The sequence below is a fragment of the Pristiophorus japonicus genome, chromosome 17, assembly GCF_044704955.1.
Source record: "Pristiophorus japonicus isolate sPriJap1 chromosome 17, sPriJap1.hap1, whole genome shotgun sequence".
NCBI classification, from domain to species: Eukaryota; Metazoa; Chordata; class Chondrichthyes; family Pristiophoridae; genus Pristiophorus; species Pristiophorus japonicus.
This window is the reverse complement of record NC_091993.1, coordinates 70,870,849-70,885,697: the sequence shown is the minus strand read 5'-3', so window position 1 is coordinate 70,885,697 and position 14,849 is coordinate 70,870,849.

Genomic DNA, 14,849 nt, shown 5'->3' with positions numbered 1-14,849 from the left:
TTTGTTTTGCTAAAGCCGGAAACTAACTTGCCACAGGTTAGGTGGCAAGTGAAGCTTTACCCGGCTTACGTAATTTTGAGGTTATAAAATAACTGCGTCTGGATGTAAATACATCAGAAAGTGGGTAGAACATTCAGCACCATTGCACTGCTGAAATCCAACCCCAGGGGCAAATGTCGTGCAGTTAGTGCAAGATACAGCGTGGCCCATCGTAACCGGATCAGGAAGGAGCTCCTGTATTTCATGGGATGATACATAAAGCACCAGCCTCAGATATCAGCCGTGGCTCAGTGGGCAGCACTCCCGCCTCCGAGTCAGAAGGTTGTGGGTTCAAGTCCCACTCCAGAGACTTGAGCATAAAACCTTGGCTGACACTCCCAGTGCAGTGCTGAGGGGGAGCAGTATGGTCGGAGGTGCCGTCTGTAATGTATGCACCTGTGAGTATGCTCACAGGTTGGTTGAGCTGCGAGTGGCTTAGCCAGTCACGTGATGTTCACAAGACTCAATAAAACCCCAGCCAGTTGGGTTCAGGGGATCCGCGATGAGGCAGGTGGTTGTGAGCCTGGTGGATGAACTGGTAATGTGTAGTGTGATTGCTAACTAGTTGGTTTGACAATGTGTTGCTATGAATGCTTAAGCAAAGAGCCCATGAAGCAAATACATTACACCATCTTTCGAATGAGACGTAAAACAAAGGCCTCGGTGGATGTAAAAGATCCACTATTTGAAGAAGAGCAGGGGGAGTTCTCTATGTTTCCTACATTACAACAGCATCTACACGTCACAAAGTACTTCATTAGCTGCAAGGCGCTTTGGGACATCCCGAGGTCATGAAAGGCCCTATAGAAATGAAGTGTCTTTCTTTTTGTGCAGGATGGAGTGTGGCCCATAGTAACCGGATCAGGCAGGAGCTGGTGCTGTCTGCGGGATCATAAAGCGCCAGCGTCGCTTCGATTTTGGAGCCCGGCTCTGAAAATGGAGTCAAGGGGCATTTGTTAGATGGATTGGCATGAATTGTGCCAAAGCCAAATGTTGCTTAGGCTCATTCACATTGGCTGGCCGCAGAGATGCGATTCTCCCACCACTGCCCCCCAGTCCAAACCAGCCAATAATCAGGGGAAGCAACAGCGTCGGTGGGACCCACAAATGCACCGTTGGATCCCCGTGTACGCGCGAAACGGGGCGAGCCAATCGCACGTGACTACGCTCAACAGTCAGGACTGTGTTTTACACTGCAGGGCGCTAGAAACCAGAACCCAAACAGGATGGTGAGGGGGAAGACGCAAAACGCTCATTCTCCTGACATCTGGGCCAAATAAGGTACAATTTAAAGCACCTTCAGACACTCTTTGAATTTTGAAGCAGTGGATTCACTCGGCAAGTGAATCCTTGCACTAGAAAATAATGACGTTGGAAGATTGTTGAGAAACTGCAATTGGGCCTCAATGTCTCCAGACAGGCAGGAAAAACAAAGAGGGCTTCCACTTCCGATCACTGGAATACTCGTGGGTGAGAGAAATTGAACGAGGACGGAGCGAGCTTGGCGCAATTCCCTGGTGATTCAACAGCCTCCCAACATTCACCATCTCGGCATGCAATGCAACAAAAACTTCCATTTAGAAAGCGCCTTTAACACAGCAAAACCTCCGCAGGCGCTTTGGGAGTGTTATCAAACTGAAATTGACACTCGCCAAAGGAGGAGACATTCGGACCGGGGACAGACGCTTGGTCAAACAGGTGGGCTTTGAAGCGGGAGAGAAAGGGGGAGAGGTCAGAGCCCAGACAGCTGAAGACATGGCTGCCAATAGTGGGGCACATAAAGAATTTGATGCACAAGATGCCAGAGTTGGAGGAACGTCAAATTTTCAGAGAGTTGAAGGACTGGAGGAGGGACAGAGATAGGGAGGGGTGAGGTCATCAGGTACTTGGGTGAGACAGCAGAGGTGTACCCTGACAGGCATCTCCACCTTCATCAGAGGAGTGGAGAACAACACGGTGTTTTGAGGAAGAAAAGATTCCAGAATCTTGCATGCTGGAGAACAAGCTTGGGTTTCATGGACTCTCTATTACAGCAATATCAAATATTGCCCCAGTATTACTCCACAGTCTGTTTGATAATGTGGACAATGTGCGATATCGGTATATACAGAGGTGTGGGTCACACAGCTTCAATGAATGTCTAGCCCACAACTCACTCATCCTTTGGGTACTTATCTTGCAATGCCACCCATGGCTTATGTTGCGTTATATTCTACATGATGTAATGACAGTCAGTCAATCACTGAAGGGCACACAACGATGTCCTTTCACCTGCTGGAGATCAGCAATCACATTGTACCAGGACCAACTGCGTGACTTGTCTGGCTCCTTACAGTTTGGGCTATCTCAACACAGCCACCACTGGATGTGGGCCCAGAACACAAAGCCGCTCCTAACTGAGCAATGAACTGCTAATCCCCCTCAGAGGGGCCAAAGAAAGGGATAGAGCGAGAGAGAGCGAGAGTGAGAGACACAGCACTAGTCATCGGCTCCCGAGGTTGGAGTGGCGGTGCGATGGCTGTACTGTCCCCGACCTGGGATTGTTTTGATGGTGACAGGGAATGTCCAAAATTGGCACATGTTCCAATTCCCGACACTAATATCAGTTACCTTGATAAAGGCAAAAGTAGCAGCCTGTTTATCTATCGAATTAAGCTCAGTGTGTAAAAATCGTACTGGATTGTTCAGATTTGCAGATTCTGTCTGCACAGAATGCAGACAGTCAGATGTCCCAAATTCTCCTCACCTAATTGGATATTTTGAACCCAAAATAAGGAAGGTTAAGCTGTAGTGAGGTATAGAGGTGTTTAGCATCACACAAAGCAGATAAAATATTGCTATATTATAAAATTAATCCTGGCAAAAGAATAATGTCAACAGACGTAAACTGCAGTGCAAACCAACACTGACAATTCGGACAGCAGTGTCCTTGGCAACTAAATGAGTCCCTGTTCTTTGTTTAGACACTTTGTCGTATAATCGGCCTAGGAATTGTTTACTGCACAAGACATTTTGATGACTCGAGTTTGCATGCATATTTTGTTTTTAAAAACTATCCACACACATCAAAGTTACATCTCAATCCATGCATCATCTCACTCGTGTCCAAACCACACCTTTACAGAATTGAACAATCCCATGGATGGGCGTCTCTCTCCAGGTCGATGGTGCTCTACTCAAGGCTCCCCAGTGCTCCAGGAGGGTGAGGTGTTCGCCGAATAGCTCTGCAGAGCAGGGCAGAACCAGAGAGTGGACCAACCAACCAAGAGCCTCCAATAAGGCAGCTTCGCAAAGCAAAATTTTTTTTAAATGGGCGAGGGGGGGAGAGGGGGAAATATCAAATCAGCGCAAACATTGGCGGAAAAACAAATCCAAGAAAAAGAACGTGAATAAAAAGATTAAACCGTCTCCTTACTGCACCCCCATGAATGCACAGGACATGGAACCTTCCAAGGGGTCACCAGTTGCAGTGTTGGGGTCAAGCTCCACGCGTTCACTAGGAATGTTGCGTGTGTATATTTGAAGGTGTCGACTGCCAGAATAGTCACCCAGTTATAAAATGTCAGCTTGTGAACTTAGAGGCAGCTCTCGATTGGCTGGGAGTGACCGAATGATTTATAAATATAATCTCTCTTCTCTCGCACGCCCCCACCCCAAACAAATATTGTATCCATCTCAGTTTCTCCAAATAGATAAACAACAGTCTAATCGGAGGCCTGCTTGGCCTTGGCCTTGCCCTCACATCGCTGCTATATTCTTTCACCACACTTAGTCAAAGTGCACAGGTATCCTAAAGCTACAGCAGAGTCGGCATGTTACTTGGGGCTGTTCTGAAGTCTACCATCACTTAAGCCTTTACTTGCTGCTAAAGGTGACAGCTGAGTTTTACTTCATCTTAGATTTCAGATACAACCAGATCTCTCACACACACACACACACACACACACAATGACTAACCAACCAGACTGACTGGGAGGAGCAGGGGGTGGTGAGAGTGTGGTCTCTTAATACAAGATCTCTGGAAGCCCATAATGGCACCACATCCCCCCACCCCCCGCCCCCATCATAGGCAGTCCCTCGGAATCGAGAAAGACTTGTTTCCACTCTTAACATGAGTTCTTAGGTGACTGAACAGTCCAATACGAGAACCACAGTCTGTCACAGGTGGGACAGATAGTCATTGAGGGTAAGGGAGGGTGGGACTGGTTTGCCGCATGTCCTTTCCGCTGCCTGTGCTTGATTTCTGCATGCTCTCGGCAACGAGACTCGAGGTGCTCAGCACCCTCCCGGATGCACTTCCTTCACTTAGGGCGATCCTTGGCCAGGTTCTCCCAGTTGTCAGTGGGGATGCTGCACTTTATCGAGGAGGCTTTGAGGGTGTCCTTGTAACGTTTCTGCTGTCAACCTTTGGCTCGTTTGCCGTGAGGAGTTCGGAGTAGAGTGCTTGCTTTGGAAGCCTTGTGTCTGGGATGCGGACAATGCGGCTTGCCCAGCGGAGCTGATCAAGTGTGGTCAGTGCTTCAATGCTGGGGATGTTGGTCTGGTCGAGGATGCTAACGTTGGTGCGTCTGTCCTCCCAGGGGATTTGTAGGATCTTGCGGAGGCATCGTTGATGGTATTTCTCCAGCGACTTGAGGTGTCTACTGTACATGGTCCATGTTTCTGAGCCATACAAGAGGGCGGGTATCACTACAGCTCTGCACATGGTGTGCCACTATGTCACACAGACCAGGAACACCCCCAGTCTAACACTGCGCGAGTTAGGTGATCTCAACCAGACTGCCAGTGGACTTACACTTGGCTCAAAGTCACTGTGACGGGGAGATGCAGAAACAACAGTATCTGAATTCTAAGATCGGTCAAATTCAGCGGATACCCGAGCAAAAAGTCATGTTTTAAGAGACGCCAGACTACAGAACAGACCTGACGTGGGGACGCCGCATCCCCGCATCAGTTTTAATCTCTGCCAGAAGAGGACCAGAGACTTGCCAACACAATGTGAGTGAGGGGTTTAAAACTCATTGGTACCAAACATTGGTGGAAACTGAAACGTCATTTTTCCTTTGAGGCAAAAGTCATAACAAACCCGTGTGAAATATCCATAAGGTCAAGCTGGCCTCTACTGGGAACCTCTCCACAAACTGCGAGGCTTGTGTATACACCACGGTATTTACATTGTTGACAACATTGTGTCCGAGGTCACGACACGTCTATTTTTCTTTCCATAGTGGAACAATTCCCTCTTTGAAATATTGCTCCTCCATAAAGGGCCCCTCCAGGTTCCCCATCATTTGCCTGATGATAGACAGTTTCCTTTAGGCTGGTACTGCTAACTTTTTACCCCGATGTACCAGGCACTGAGAAACTTGGCGGCTCACATATACCCGAGGGCCGTGAATGTTGGACTGTAACGACTATCAGCTTGCCCGAGGTCATGGGGTTCAGCCCCAGGTTGTCTGACTGGCGACAAGGGTTGTCAGCGGCGTGCTTTCCTTAGAATTACATCATGGGCCGCCCTGACCTGTGTGAGAACACCACCGCAGGTCGAGGCTATAAACAGAGCTGGAGCGCCAGGCCCTGGAACATTGTGGGCGAAAGTGCGCCGAATGAGGGTATGGGGCCCAGAGGAGGAGAGGGCCCAGGGGCAGCACGGACCAGCCCACACTGCGATATGTGTGTGCACTAGGGTCCGTGCAGCAGAGCAGGTTTCCAGTCGTCCTGGTTTACCCTTGCCACTGGATAAAGGCCTAGCTCTGTCAAGCCTGTGTGGTGGCTGATGTGCAATAGTCACCACACGTTAAACAAATCCATGCACAGGCATCTTCCACCCCTTCAATTGGAGTTCAGGACCTGGAACATTGGGTCCTTCATTGAAACATCTGTGAACTCAGGTTAAGAGTGGAAGCAAGTCATCCTCGTTCGAGGGACTGCCCATGATGATTCCTTAGACTTTCACAACCTACGGCTTCGAAATTGGATCATGCCTGAAACGGAGGGCGTTGCATCGAATGAAGCCAGTGGCAGGACCTTGGGAAATTGCTCCCCGTTCATTTATCAGCGGTGAGCCACGGGCACCAGTCACAGCCCCAGAGGCCGCTCACCAGTCATGGACAAGGGGCAAGATCATGGCTGGGATGCCCGCTGAGGACCCAAGGCAAGTCTGGAGGTTGAGGGAAGGGTGGGGGAGGGGGGGCGGTGGGGAATGTGAGCAGAAATCAGCAGAGGCCCAGTTTTATTGTGGAGCCAGGAGGTCCATTTCCTCCTCCCCCCCCACCTCCCCCAATGAGTCTCTCTCACACTTCAACTTGAACCTTCAGTCAATGGAGACATAACTTTGCCCTTCCACCCTGTTCACCTATACACATCATCCAGCTCGAAATGTAGATTCAAGCTTTCATTTTTTGGGTCTTCCCATCTGTCTACCAAATATGGTAAAAATTAAATCTTAAAAAAACCCTCCAACTCTTGCAGCATCTCTTGGAACATGGCCTGAAAACAACAGCTGCCACCACAAACAGTACAGTCACTGGGTACAAACAAACCCGCCCAGATTTCCATAGACCCCCAGAGAGATCCCGATAAAAGAGGTCATTTGGCCCTTGCAGAATGCCAACTCTACTCTCTCGTCCCATTTTGTTGTCCACGTGAATAGGCAGACAGGGCCTTGGCTCAGGGGTGGAACGCAGAGGACAGCCATTGCCCGTGGGACACGAGCCCAGCGTAAGCCAAGTGTTTTCAGGAGACGAGCGATGGAGAGAAACACTGCTACAAATTGGCCCAAAATATCCAGAAGTCATCACACCTTTAACAAGCTGACTTAGCAATTGACTTTGCCAAAACAGCAATGGATGTCTAGACAGACGAACGTTTTCTCAGCATGTCTTGTGCCATTTGTAGGTGACATTTCAACAAAAAAAAGCAAACATTTGAGGCTGAACCCTGGTGCATTATGTGGAGGTGTGGGCGTGAATAACCAAAGTCTTTCAGCTGCTGCAGGTTTTACCTCAACCCCATCTACTTATCCTTGGCTCAAAATGTATTTTTCCTTAATGGCCAGCCAAGCCACACAATTGCCAGAGTCTGGCGCTGGCTTTCATCAGCTCATCCGATAAAGTACGCACAAGGATCTGACCCTCCATTGGCCCTGCCAGGTAGAGATTGTGGGCACGGCTTGGTCTTCCATTGACCGATTCAGGTGGACTTGAAAAGACAGACCACTCAAACAAACACCACAATGCTTCAGTTCTAGGATTGCCCAGCACTAGCAATCTCTCAAGGACCAGAAAGCTATTCCCTAGGCAAGCTTTGCAATGGCTTTGGATTTTATGATGGACCCCTCACCATTCAATGTCACATTTGTAGACATAAAAAAACTTGGATTTATATAGTGCCTTTCATGACCACTGGATGCCTCAAAGCGCTTTACAGCCAATGAAGTACTTTTGGAGTGTGGTCACTGTTGTAATGTCGGAAACGTGGCAGCCAATTTGCGCACAGCAAAGTGAGAGGGGAGAAGCCTGTTGGGTGTAGGCCCCACAGGTGAAAGGACAATGGGATCACTTGATTCCATCCATTTCCTTTCTATCCCAGTTCAGCCTTGCAGATACCAACCCCATTAACGTCCAACGGTAAACAAAAACACGTGCTAATAATTTCTGATCCCACTTCCACTTTCTCCTCCTGCTCTCCCGCCCACTGTTACATGCTTCTACAGGAACTGACCACCAGCTGGTATCTCACCTCGAGAACCATTTTTTATTTCCCAGCTGAGACGATGAGGGGGAGCAAGATATTCAACCATGATAACATACTTTGCGGCCTTGCGGCCTTGTCAGAGATGAAAAATGGGTAGCATATCATCCTGGGATCTGCTCCTGCCCGATATATATCGATCTCTGGAGCCCTTGGACACCAAGGCCAACTGCAGGCTCCACCTGCTGCCCTTCCCCGGGATCAGCTAACTTGATAGAGACCAGAGATTGAAGCTTGGACCTTCTGCAGATAGATATCGTTAATGTTAACTAACAAGCTGGCCGCTCCACACTGGCCCATTATTTCCAGAGTGACCCACTGCCATCTTAGCATCCCTCACCCTCTCTACTGTAAGCCATTGGCAACTTTATCTTGCCCATCTTCTTGATTGCGGGAAAGTGAAATTGAGTTCAAAGATCAGCCATGATCTTATTGAATGGCAGTGTAGGCTCGAGGGGCCGTATGGCCTACTCCAGCTTCTATTTCTATTTCCTATTTACCTTTCTCATTGATGACACTGTACTTTAAAAAAAATAACTTTTTAAACTTTCAAGTGAGCAGATTTAGCCCTCAGTTTCGGTGACGTAATGTTCAATCATCAGCAAAGTGATGGAAGGTGTGATCGGCAGTGCTATCAAGCAGAACTTATTCACCAGTAACCTGCTCACCGATGCTCAGTTTGGGTTCCGCCAGGACCACTCTGCTCCAGACCTCATTACAGCCTTGGTCCAAACTGGACAAAAGAGCTGAATTCCAGAGGTGAGGCGAGAGTGACGATCCTTGACATCAAGCCAGCATTTGACCAAATGTGGCATCAAGGAGCCACTGAAGTCAATGAGAATCAAGGGGAAACTCTCCACTGGCTGGAGTCATACCGAGCACAATGTAAGATGGTTGTGGTTGTCATGTTAGCCCCAGGATATCGCTGTATGAGTTCCTCAGGGCAGTGTCCTAGGCCCAAACATCTGCTTCATAAATGGTCTATCCTCAATCACAGGGTCAAAAGTGGGGCTACTGGCTTGAATGGCACCCCATCCATTAGCCTAAACATCAACTCCCTCCATCACTGGCATACCATGGTTGCAGTGTGTACTATTTACAAGATGTACAGAACGCCAAGGCTTCTTCGACAGCACCTCCCAAACTTGCAACCTCGACCACCTAGAAGGACAAGGGCAGCAGGTGCATGGGAACACCACCACCTCCAAGTTCCCCTCCAAGTCACACACCATTCTGATTTGAACATATATCTCCATTCCTTCCTGGTCACTGGGTCAAAATCCTGGAACTCCCTCCCCAATAGCACTGTGGGAGCACCTTCACCACATGGACTGCAGCGGTTCAAGGCCGCTCACCACCACCTTCTCATGGGGCAATAAGGGATAAATACCAGCCTTGCCAGTGACGCCCACATCCCAAGAATGATAGTTGATGCCAACTAGGGCAGCAGTTAGGAGCACTACAAATGGGTGCTTTGTGCAAGGAACAACGGGAAAAAATGGATGGACAGCGTTAGGCTTGGCTGGGGCATCCCCACGGCAATCACGGTCAGATCTGCAGAACAACCCCTTGAGTTGGATACCGAGGTGAGGTGGTGCCAGTGGAAATGGCCACACCACATGTCGAGATACCCTGGAGGGGAGGGGAGATATTGAAAAAATAACCAGTGTGAATATAGCAGTCTAGTGTGCATGACTGCAGCTAGGATTATTCTTGGCTCCCGTCAACCGATCTGGTTGCAGCTCATATTTATATAACTTCTTTCTCTTCAAGAAAAAAAAATCAAAGTTTTTAACATTTTCCCTGGGCTGTCAGGTCATCATTCTGATCCCCAAATAGAGCTTGTATTAAGTTCGATGCTTGCAATCAACCCATACAATTTGTCAACAAAGAATAAAATCCCTTTGAAATGGCACCCGTTACATTCACTGTCTCACAATTTGGAACAAAAAGCAAAAAACAAGTGGAACGACTTTTGATAGGACCGTCGCTGCACAGTGAGAGCGAGCGCAGCACCTCATGCACAGTGTGAGCGAGTGCTGCACCTTCCTGCACTGAGAGCGAGCACTGCACCTTCCTGCAGTGAGAGCGAGCGCTGCACCTTCCTGCAGTGAGAGCGAGCGCTGCACCTTCCTGCAGTGAGAGCGAGCGCTGCACCTTCCTGCAGTGAGAGCGAGCGCTGCATCTTCCTGCAGTGAGAGCGAGCGCTGCATCTTCCTGCAGTGAGAGCGAGCGCTGCACCTTCCTGCAGTGAGAGCGAGCGCTGCACCTTCCTGCAGTGAGAGCGAGCGCTGCACCTTCCTGCAGTGAGAGCGAGCGCTGCACCTTCCTGCAGTGAGAGCGAGCGCTGCACCTTCCTGCAGTGAGAGCGAGCGATGCACCTTCCTGCAGTGAGAGCGAGCGCTGCACCTTCCTGCAGTGAGAGCGAGCGCTGCACCTTACTGCACAGTGTGAGCGAGCGCTGCACCTCACTGCAGTGTGAGCGAGCGCTGCACCTTCCTGCAGTGAGAGCGAGCGCTGCACCTTCCTGCAGTGAGAGCGAGCGCTGCACCTTACTGCACAGTGTGAGCGAGCGCTGCACCTCACTGCAGTGTGAGCGAGCGCTGCACCTTCCTGAAGTGAGAGCGAGCGCTGCACCTTCCTGCAGTGAGAGCGAGTGCTGCATCTTCCTGCAGTGTGAGCGAGCGCTGCATCTTCCTGCAGTGTGAGCGAGCGCTGCACCTTAATGCACAGTGTGAGTGAGCACTGCACCTTACTGCACAGTGTGAGTGAGCGCTGCACCTCACTGCACAGCGTGAGCGTTGCACCTCACTGCACCGTGAGAGCGAGCGCTGCACCTTACTGCACAGTGTGAGCGCTGCACCTTACTGCACCGTGAGAGCGAGCGCTGCACCTTACTGCACAGTGTGAGCGCTGCACCTTACTGCACCGTGAGAGCGAGCGCTGCACCTTACTGCACCGTGAGAGCGAGCGCTGCACCTTACTGCACAGTGTGAGCGCTGCACCTTACTGCACCGTGAGAGCGAGCGCTGCACCTTACTGCACAGTGTGAGCGCTGCACCTTACTGCACAGTGTGAGCGCTGCACCTTACTGCAGTGTGAGCGAGCGCTGCACCTTACTGCAGTGTGAGCGAGCGCTGCACCTTACTGCACAGCGTGAGCGTTGCACCTCACTGCACCGTGAGAGCGAGCGCTGCACCTTACTGCACAGTGTGAGCGAGCGCTGCACCTTACTGCAGTGTGAGCGAGCGCTGCACCTCACTGCACAGTGTGAGCGAGCGCTGCACCTCACTGCACAGCGTGAGCGAGCGCTGCACCTTCCTGCACAGCGTGAGCGAGCGCTGCACCTCCCTGCACAGTGTGAGCGAGCGCTGCACCTCACTGCACAGTGTGAGCGAGCGCTGCACCTTCCTGCACAGCGTGTGCGAGCGCTGCACCTACCTGCACAGCGTGAGCGAGCGCTGCACCTCACTGCACAGTGTGAGCGAGCGCTGCACCTCACTGCACAGTGTGAGCGAGCGCTGCACCTCACTGCACAGTGTGAGCGAGCGCTGCACCTCACTGCACAGCGTGAGCGAGCGCTGCACCTACCTGCACAGCGTGAGTGAGCGCTGCACCTCACTGCACAGCGTGAGCGAGCGCTGCACCTCACTGCACAGCGTGAGCGAGCGCTGCACCTACCTGCACAGCGTGAGCGAGCGCTGCACCTCACTGCACAGCGTGTGCGAGCGCTGCACCTACCTGCACAGCGTGAGCGAGCGCTGCACCTCACTGCACAGCGTGAGCGAGCGCTGCACCTTACTGCACAGTGTGAGCGAGCGCTGCACCTCACTGCACAGTGTGAGCGAGCGCTGCACCTCACTGCACAGTGTGAGCGCTGCACCTTACTGCACAGTGTGAGCGCTGCACCTCACTGCACAGTGTGAGCGCTGCACCTTACTGCACAGTGTGAGCGCTGCACCTTACTGCACAGTGTGAGCGCTGCACCTCACTGCACAGTGTGAGCGCTGCACCTTACTGCACAGTGTGAGCGAGCGCTGCACCTCACTGCACAGTGTGAGCGCTGCACCTTACTGCACAGTGTGAGCGAGCGCTGCACCTCACTGCACAGTGTGAGAGCTGCACCTTACTGCACAGTGTGAGCGAGCGCTGCACCTTACTGCACAGTGTGAGCGAGCGCTGCACCTCACTGCACAGTGTGAGCGAGCGCTGCACCTCACTGCACAGTGTGAGCGAGCGCTGCACCTTACTGCACAGTGTGAGCGAGCGCTGCACCTTACTGCACAGTGTGAGCGAGCGCTGCACCTTACTGCACAGTGTGAGCGAGCGCTGCACCTCACTGCACAGTGTGAGAGCTGCACCTTACTGCACAGTGTGAGCGAGCGCTGCACCTTACTGCACAGTGTGAGCGAGCGCTGCACCTTACTGCACAGTGTGAGCGAGCGCTGCACCTCACTGCACAGTGTGAGCGAGCGCTGCACCTCACTGCACAGTGTGAGTGCTGCACCTTACTGCAGCGTGAGCGAGCGCTGCACCTTACTGCACAGTGTGAGCGAGCGCTGCACCTCACTGCACAGTGTGAGCGAGCGCTGCACCTTACTGCACAGTGTGAGCGAGCGCTGCACCTTACTGCACAGTGTGAGCGAGCGCTGCACCTTACTGCACAGTGTGAGCACTGCACCTTACTGCACAGTGTGAGCGAGCGCTGCACCTTACTGCACAGTGTGAGCACTGCACCTTACTGCACAGTGTGAGCGAGCGCTGCGCCTCACTGCACAGTGTGAGCGAGCGCTGCACCTTACTGCACAGTGTGAACACTGCACCTCACTGCACAGTGTGAGCGAGCGCTGCACCTCACTGCACAGTGTGAGTGCTGCACCTTACTGCAGCGTGAGCGAGCGCTGCACCTTACTGCACAGTGTGAGCGAGCGCTGCACCTCACTGCACAGTGTGAGCACTGCACCTTACTGCACAGTGTGAGCGAGCGCTGCACCTCACTGCACAGTGTGAGCACTGCACCTCACTGCACAGTGTGAGCGAGCGCTGCACCTCACTGCACAGTGTGAGTGCTGCACCTTACTGCAGCGTGAGCGAGCGCTGCACCTTACTGCACAGTGTGAGCGAGCGCTGCACCTCACTGCACAGTGTGAGCGAGCGCTGCACCTTACTGCACAGTGTGAGCGAGCGCTGCACCTTACTGCACAGTGTGAGCGAGCGCTGCACCTTACTGCACAGTGTGAGCACTGCACCTTACTGCACAGTGTGAGCGAGCGCTGCACCTTACTGCACAGTGTGAGCACTGCACCTTACTGCACAGTGTGAGCGAGCGCTGCGCCTCACTGCACAGTGTGAGCGAGCGCTGCACCTTACTGCACAGTGTGAACACTGCACCTCACTGCACAGTGTGAGCGAGCGCTGCACCTCACTGCACAGTGTGAGTGCTGCACCTTACTGCAGCGTGAGCGAGCGCTGCACCTTACTGCAGTGTGAGCGAGCGCTGCACCTCACTGCACAGTGTGAGCACTGCACCTTACTGCACAGTGTGAGCGAGCGCTGCACCTCACTGCACAGTGTGAGCACTGCACCTTACTGCACAGTGTGAGCGAGCGCTGCACCTCACTGCACAGTGTGAGCGAGCGCTGCACCTCACTGCACAGTGTGAGCGAGCGCTGCACCTCACTGCACAGTGTGAGCACTGCACCTTACTGCACAGTGTGAGCGAGCGCTGCACCTCACTGCACAGTGTGAGTGCTGCACCTTACTGCAGCGTGAGCGAGCGCTGCACCTCACTGCACAGTGTGAGCGAGCGCTGCACCTCACTGCACAGTGTGAGTGCTGCACCTTACTGCAGCGTGAGCGAGCGCTGCACCTCACTGCACTGTGAGAGCGAGTGCTGCACCTCACTGCACCGTGTGAGCGAGTGCTGCACCTCACTGCACTGTGAGAGCGAGTGCTGTACCAACGGAGATGCTGACCTGCAGATTGAGATGTTAAACCGAGGCCCCGTCTGCCTGTCCTGATGGTTTAGGTGGATGTGGAAGATCCCATGGCACTGTTTGAGGAGGACCTCAAGTCAGAAAATTATATTAAAACTTTAGTTAGAAGTTAATTATATCGCTGATGCTTTTGTTGAATCAGTGGACTTTACTTGGTGTTGCCCATTATGGTCAATACTGTGGGACCATCACAGGGGTAGTTTTTAATTAAACATTACTTATCCTTTAATTTTTCTATTGGTTTGTGTTCTTTGATTTATAAATTACATTATTCTTCTCACTGTAAAACAAAGTCAATTATTTTATCCGGGGCTGGGTGACAGACACTCAACTGTGGTAACTGCAACTGCAAATGCCACGTGATGAAATGAAACCCGAGTTAGCATCCCCCTATACAAGGATACCAGGGCGGAGAGGTTATAACTAACAAAGATTGAACTGCCTCCGGCTCTTTTCTCTAGAAAAGAGAAGGCTGAGAGCTGACCCAATAGCGATCTTTAAAATGATGAAGGGTTTTGATCAGGTAGATGTAGAGAAGATGTCTTCACTTGAGGGGAAGTCTAAAACTCGTGTCCATAAATATAAGTTGGTCACTAATAAATCTGATAAAGAATTCAGGAGAAACTTCTTTACCCAGACAGTGGTATGAATGTGGAACTCGCTACCTCAGGGAATAGTTGAAGCAAATAGCATAGATGCATTTAAGGGGAAACTGGATAAACACAAGGGAGAAAGGAAGAGAAGGATATGCTGATAGGGGTTAGATGAAGTAGGGTGGAAGGAGACTTGTGTGGAGCATAAACACCGGCACGGAACGGTTGGGCCGGTTTCTGTGCTGTAATTCTATGTAATCCACCAGGCTTTGAAAGTCACCCGACGGTATTGGAGAAACATGCAGCAAGGGTGTCTCTGCCCGATACCCACTGTGCTCACCCGCTGCGGGACAGGGTCCACCCACAGTGGCTGCTGGCGGAAGTCTCCACACACCCACATCTCTCGCTTTGCATCAACACTGCCAAACCACAAGCTGCATCGCCCACCCGTCATCATCCAGCACCCGGT